We start from the raw sequence: 7,748 nt of genomic DNA on the forward strand, positions 1-7,748 counted from the left end.
TGTCACTCCCACTCCCACTCCCACTCCCACTCCCACTAGCACTCTTTCTCTCTCTCTCTCTCTCTCTCTCTCTTCGATCTGTTATGTTTCTCGAATTCCCTTTGTATTCATCTTTCATTAAATAAACAAGCTCTCTCTCTCTCTCTCTCTCTCTCTCTCAACTCAACATGTTCATGCTGGATCCATAGCGTCGTTCGTTAGGTTTGTTTTGTTTTTCCACTCTTGAACTATTTTAGGGTTTGAGCTATCGGTCTCACTCAGTAATTTTGATTTTTTTCTTAATTTCTTCAGATCTGTGAGTTTGAGCTCTCAAATTTTATCTTTCTGTATAATCTTCAGTGGCTTTGGTAATAAGTTTTCAATCTGATATCGAAACTTTAATCAGGTTCGATGGTCTGGTTTTGGTTCAATTTCAGATCAAAATCCTTATTTCTTTAGTGTTGGTTCAATTTTTGGTTCGATTCCAAATCAAAATCCTAATTTCTATAGTTTTGATTCTATTTTTAGTTCATTTTCAAACCAAAACCCTAATTTCTCGTTTTATAGCTAAGATTTTAATCAAAAAAACTGGTACTTTTGATTACAGTGTAGCAATCGATCCCTAAACCCTAGATTTCATTTTCTAGGTTTGTAATATCAAGAGGAGATCAACTCAGTTGAGTTTCCGCATCGACAATCAAGTTTTTAAAGCTTTTATTGCTTGATATTTTGGTACTTCAACTCTGGTCTCAATCACATTTTGGGAGAAATCAGATTTCAGGTGAGTTTATGGTTTAATTTCAGTTTAAAATACTTAGATTTATGGATTCACTTTGATTTTTTTTTTTTTTTAAAGAATTAAACCTTGATTTCGGTATAATCATTTATTTCAATCGGTCTGGACTCTTGCTTGCCTCTCTCTCTCTCTTTTGATTGAGTCTTCAATTGGATTAACCAAGTAAGTAAAAAAAAAGAAAAATTACCTTTGAAATCGCTGATCGAGAGATAAACAGTGAGCTTTGGTACCATTATGATCATTTTCTTATCTATTTTTTGAATATGGTTTTGATTTATACCATTTGTTAATGCTATTTAATAAATGTTAATCTGTCTGTTTTGACAGTTCAATTTCCCCTCCAATTAAAGTCAATATGGTTTTGATTATCCCTTCTGTAATGGGCTAGAATAGAAGTAGCACAACCTAAGCTCAGAACTTGAATGATGAATCAAAGGTATATCCATTTGATTTGCTCATTTTTCCTTTCTTTGATCAATGGGTGGGACCTAAAATTATATATGCAAGTGACATGGGTAGGCTTTTCAAGATAGTTGCAGCAGCAGCAACTATGGTGGGTGTGGATAGTAGCAACTAGAAACTAGCAACAACAACTCAATAGGAATCAAAATTTGTTTATTGGCAATATGTCAACCAATTGAGCTATGTTTTGACACTTACTAGCATATTGCCAACATGTATTCAACAACAAAAAAAAACCCCTACGCATCTATAACAATTTAACTGCCACTAAATGTTGACATTTATTCCTTCTAGAGAAATGCCTGGTTATTTTGTTACATATGAGATTGGGATTCAATTTCTGATGTGGACCCAATGATAGACTCAGTAGTAGTAAGAGAAAAAGGCACTTTATTCATGATGCATTCACCTTTTTGTGTTTAAATCAGTTTAACTCTAAGCATTCATTTGTAGTGTTTTGTCTTTCAATATTCTCAAGATCCATTGTCAACTTGAAAAGGTAAGGTAGCTATGATGTTATTTTTCTTAACTGCTTCATGTTTAGCTTCCTTTTATGCCCATATAATCTAGGGAAAGTTTCAGTTTAGTTGAACCTTAATCTAGGAAACTCTGATGGTTTGGGAGCTAATTCTATTCTGTTAAAAAATTGCATCATTTCTAATAGAATTTCTCATCTATCATTGTGAGCACATCAAGGTCTACAAGCTCTTAAATAGATGACACTAATTTAATTTTTTTATAGTGGAATAACAATTGTATTTATACACTCTATTTTTGGAACTCAATATGGATGCCATCTTAAGGTCATTGCTAGATTGATGTCTTGAAACTATTGTGAATGGTAATCCCTTGCAACTATTGAGACCGAGTTAAGTTATATGACTTTCTGATAATACGTTGTTCGTGTCTCCTATGTAAAAAAGGATTCTGTTCATATGTTTCAAATTATAGGTCAAGATAATGAAAGGAAAAGACTTAAGAGAGAACAAAGTCTATGCATTTGTGTCCTTTAGAACAAAAAAATTGGCTGCTAAGGTTATTCAACTTCCCAATAATATTGAATTCAAGGTAAATGCACCTTATCAGGGGCGGAGCCAGGATTTTGCTCATGTGCGAGCAACCAAGGGTAAAATTTTTTTATGGGGGACAACTAAGAGTGAAAAAAAATAGTTGTGGGGGCAACTAAGAGTGGAAAAAAAATTTGTGGGGGCAATAGTGGCAATTTTTTTTATCCCCCGCTAAAATCTGTTGCAATGGTTCACTAATCGATATACTTTGAAAATTCTTGTGGGGGCAAGTGCCCCCACTATGCTTTTCTATTTTTGTCATTGGAATATTTTTCTTACTAAGGCAGCTGTAAGTCCCTTTAATGCTTTGCTATGTGCAAGTTTGCAATTTGTTTAATCTCATAATGGATTGGGTTACCAAACTTACTGTGGGTTATGCAGGGCTATTCTGAAATAAAGAGTATGCCGCTTCTCACTTCTATGGAGAATTGTGTTATGGTACGTCTTGAGGCTGGAAAACCCATGTATACGCCATCGTGAGTATTGGAAATTATTATAATGTTATTTTTTCACAAACTATAAGACATGAGCATAGATGTGTGAACTGGGCTTTGCAACTATGTTATATAGTATCTTTGCATTTATCTTTTTTTATATTAAATTTTTTTTATCACAATCTTTGGATGTTATAGATTCTCATATGCATTTGCTAATGCAGCCACTGATAATACACAACAGATGATGCAAATGACTTGATTTGGATTTGATCCTTCAAAGGTATGTCTATTTGATGACTCTTTCTATTCTAATTGTCCTTGTATATTTGATCTAAGAAGTTCCTATAATATTAGTTCTAGCTATCGAAGGAAATGAATTGAGTTTCCTTTAAATCTATTTCACTTTGCACTTAGCTTTCTAGTAACAAAACCACTTAGCATGGTTAATATATATTTTATGTTCTTTTACCATTAAGTGGTCCTATTGTTTGTTTTAAGGCTGATTGAGACATTATGTTAAGGTCAGTTACATATTGTCACTAATATTCTATGATCATAGTGTTGTGTTGTTGCTGGTGAAGGTCACATGGTAGATTTGGGATTAATTGTTAATCGTTCAGTACTTTAGTGTTATTTGTCTAAGTTTTTATTTTTATCTTTTACATGATAATTAATCATGATCATTCAAGGTCTTTGTGTAGAAACACAATATGTATGGTCCATGGCTTGGGGAATTATCTGGGGTGTTTATTCATTCAATGAACTCATAATTCTCGCATTATGTTCAAAATCATAAGAGTTTGGCGCTCTTTCGTTTTCTGTTTCTCCACCGCTATAGAAATGTAGTCACTTGAGAACACATCTAGCCTCACATGCTTTGGACCCTAGCTCATATATTGTGTCAACAAGCCACAGATGATCTGCATTCAGTTCTTTAAATCTGATGGATTCATAGAATCTTGGCTTTCCTCACCTTTCTAGGAATTGTCCCCATAGCATATGTACTTGACAACAAGTTTTTCAGCTTCTTTTGCTCAAGTATCCCTATTCTTAATGTGATTTGTCTAATATTTGAAAATATGAATCTATTTAACGTTTGAAAATTCAAAATGTATACTCTGTCTTATAAAAAAACGTTATAATATTTATTTTTTCTCATTTGAAAGAATATTTATTCCTGCATGTTTTCCAGTTGTATTCGCATTTTTATGCAGAACATGCGAGGTAAAAAATTATTATGGCCAATCTTTTGTCAACCGCCCGAAAAACCATGTGTGGTAATAGTTATTACTAGTTATTGATTTGAAACCTTTACATTTGAGCAATTCTCATGTTCTTTCTTGAAAACCATTAAATTCCAATTAACACATATATGTGATTCTTCTTCTATATGATGAGGTCAATAATGTACTAGGTCTTTTTCGTTTCCCAAGCTGTTGCATTTAGGACGTCGGAAGATCTTTTGTGCTTTTCTTGAATTAAACTTGTCAAGTTGAACTCATCTTCTAACACTAACTTTTTTCTGATCATGAAATAGATGATTGAGAGATTAAATTGGATGGCTGATAAATCAGAAAAAGGCCTTCGTCAAAGCAGAGGTATCATGGTAAATTATATTTATAGGTAAATCTTCTGCCCAAAACTTTCATCTTCTCTTTTTTTTTTCTTTTTTTTTTTTTTTTTAAATTTATGCCCTATTTTCACTGAAAGGGAAGAAAGGTGGGGTCCCCATTTGCTAGATCGTAAGGAAAATCTACAATGTACGCTTCGAGTGCTTAGTTTTCTTTGCCTTTTGAATTGTTATTACCTTCCATAGAAAGAAACTACAAGTTAATAGTTTTCCTAAGCTGAGTACAAGTGCTTGATGTCTCTGTTCTACCATGTTCTCGAGGGGAACATAGTTTTATGACCTTCCTTATTTTTAGGTATTAGATTTTTTCAATAGCCGCATGGATGCCTAGATAATGGATGTTGAATGGTCTGTGGAGGAAGTCCTCCAAATCATAATCATCAATCGCCGATCTTGGCGAGGTGAAAGGATGAAGGTAAAATGTTATTGGTCTATTTGGCATTAGAAATTGTAGTTCAATTATTTTTTGGGAAAAATTATTTTCATGAAAAATAACGTGCCTTTAACTTGTATTTTGGAAATATTGAATCCGAGCAGATGTTTACTCAATTACGGTTCACATATGAGCAAGAAAATCATCCTGAGGAGTTCTTCAATCCATATGTGTGACAGCTGGTACTGTCTCGCAGGTATTGTTCCGCCTCTTATGGCTCCTTACGCTACAAATTTTTTATGTTTTCCAATCAACAAGTTTCAAACCCAAGAATAAGCATACAAGCATTGGCATTCTGTATCTAACTCCTTTGGTGCCAAAAACCATTCTAGTGTTTCATTTATTGCTTGGCCATTTTTGCCATACTCTGAAACAATAAAGACTTTTCTACTTATTTTGAACTCATCACACAACTTTTACTTCTGTATTAAAATCGAAGATCTGTATTCAATTAGTTGCTTATATATGTTACGTCCCATTAATCTATTCCCAGCCAGTCTGCCTGTAGAGGTAAAGTACTTGAAGTTACTTGCTACCTATAATAATAATAATTTTATGTGTTATTATGGAGGAAATAGGACTGTTTTATACATATTATACTCTTTTAGTTGCAAGTCGTGCTTCTTAATATCAATAAACTTTGGTCATGTAGAAAGGTCATTTAGTTGGGAATAAAGTTCAATAAGACTGCCAATATATGTCTTATATTGAAAAGAAATTAATGCAATTTGTCAACAAAAAAAAAATCAGATAAAAAATAACTAAATAGTAGACATACTTAAACTAATGTGGTGTAATTGCAGTTTTGGCCTCCAGTTGGCTGGGTGAACTACCAATATATGCCACAGCAGGTTCATGTCGTGTTTCACAGCTTTGTTGCCACATGTTGCTAAAAACACTTCTCACTTCCTTTTGTTTCTCTCTCTTGAATCTTTCAATTACATATCCCTTCCAATACATGTGCATGCGTAATACATTTGAAAAATTGTATTTGAGGTAGATGTATGTGGATGGCTGTGCTAGTAATGATAACAAGTATGAAGTAGGGAAGATCCTTGTCTACGGTATCTAACAAGTTGAAAATGTGAAAAATTGCTAACATATCTTTTCTTCAACTTATTTTGTTTCAGGGACGTCCCATTCCAATTGTTCATTGTGTCATTGAGGTTGTTATTCTGGCCAAACCTTTTTCGTATTCATTTATTTACGTGGAATAATAGAAGCAAACTTAGAATTTCACTGGTATGACTAACATGCTTAATAAATATGAACATGATCCAAAGCTTTGTGTGTGTGCAGGTGTTAAGCATGTGTGTTCAACCCCTATAATGGTTCCCATACCATTACATACAACATACATTTGCAGTTATGGCCTCATCAGTCATTTTCAAATATGATTATAAGGTATTACTGTCTAATAGTACGTACTGATAAGAGAGAATTTTTTTAATTATTAATTATTTATTTGTTTGATAGTGTGATGAGATCTATTCTCTATGTTTTTCTTTTATTATTGTTTTGTTTTGCCATACCTAGATTTAATCATCTTTATTACACTTACATGTATCTTCAAACCAAGGAAGGGGAGTGGGTTTTAAAATTTGAATACTTCTTCAAGGGTTTTTGTAGTTCTATAGTTATGGTTTTATCAGTATTTGCATTTTTTTTTTCATGTTTGTGATCATTGGGACATCAATTGGTGGTTGAAGCGTGTGAATATCCCTTTGAGTCCATTGACTCTAGCCGATGTGAATGTCCTTAGGAATCAACAGGAAGTGATTAACAGGTCAGACCCATTAGAAACTCAGCCAGCTCAAATGGCTTAAGGCGTTTTAATGTCACAAACAATCATTCATGTGTAAATCACCAATGACTAACACATATTTAGGGTGGTGTTAGCAAAATTTGTGTGGCAATAGAAGCTCTCTTTAACTATCTATAAAATTATCACAGTGGTGTAATTTCTACACCATTATAGCATTAATGTCTTGGTATATTGGTTTGATTTGTATCATTTTAGCCTATCTAAGGGTGTTAATAGGCCAAGTTTGGACTAGATGTAAGGCCATTCTAGCCCATCCAATAAGGGTCAGAGTTTGACCTTTTTGTTGTTAATTCTAAAGACCAATCTTGGCCCATTTATCTAAACAGCCTAAAAATTTAGCTCAAGAGGGTATGACCTCAATCTTTTGAATTTAATTTATATGCATAAATTGACTGGACTATGATCACAGGGCGTATTCATGGGAGATTGTGGCAAAGAACTAGATCATGGGGTGGCGATCAAGTATTGGATAGTGAAGAACTCATGGGGACGGTTACATAAGAATGCAACGCGGCATAGTCGATAAAGAGGGAATATGTGGTATAGCCACGGATGCTTCATATCCTATCAAGACCTCAGTAAAGGCAACTAATTAGTTATAATTACTCCATGTCCATTCATTTTTGTAATATAAAAGTAAAATTAGTAGCTCATCTTGTATCATAATTTGGTAATAATAACACAATGAGCTCTAGTAGAGTGTGCATTTGGGTCTTTTCATATTGATAATTGGGGTCATGGTCATGAATTTCAAAACGTAGGGGTATCTCCAATATTCTACAATACATGAGGGGGCTGGTGTAATTAAAATTTTTTTTTCTTTAGAAACCTCTACAGCGACGGCCAAAAGCGCATTTAAAGAGTAAATTTTTTTTTTTTAAAACGATACCCTATAGCGACGGCCAATAGCGGCTGTCGCTATAAGTCATGTATATAACGACGTTTGTGAATAGTTGGCCGTCGATATAGCATATAGCGATGGGACTATTAGCAACGACTAACGACGGCCTGCCTGGCCGTCGCTACATGTGTTTTGCGACGGTATTTTCCCCTATAGCGACGGTCACGGCCGTCGCTATAGCCCTATTTTACTGTAGTGAACTTGTCCTTCAGACCTCG

The 7,748-nt window shown here is 34.1% G+C and overlaps 1 long non-coding RNA gene across 6 annotated transcripts; it reads left to right on the plus strand.

Annotated features, from left to right (window-relative positions):
• Positions 1-49: 49 nt before the first annotated feature.
• LOC147384114 (uncharacterized) lies at positions 50-7,446 on the plus strand. Of its 6 annotated transcripts, none has more exons than XR_015173139.1 (10): positions 50-201; positions 627-760; positions 2,686-2,780; positions 2,963-3,021; positions 4,279-4,364; positions 4,667-4,786; positions 4,909-5,000; positions 5,608-5,970; positions 6,104-6,208; positions 7,039-7,446. It is a non-coding gene; the product is annotated as an uncharacterized LOC147384114 (long non-coding RNA). The 6 variants fall into 6 exon arrangements; XR_015173138.1 differs by having other exon boundaries at positions 5,935-5,970; XR_015173134.1 differs by lacking the exon at positions 4,667-4,786 and having other exon boundaries at positions 5,608-5,655; positions 5,935-5,970.
• Positions 7,447-7,748: the final 302 nt, after the last annotated feature.

This window comes from Akebia trifoliata, chromosome 15 (assembly GCF_017979445.1).
Source record: "Akebia trifoliata isolate Shusen 1 chromosome 15, ASM1797944v1, whole genome shotgun sequence".
Lineage (NCBI taxonomy): Eukaryota > Viridiplantae > Streptophyta > Magnoliopsida > Ranunculales > Lardizabalaceae > Akebia > Akebia trifoliata.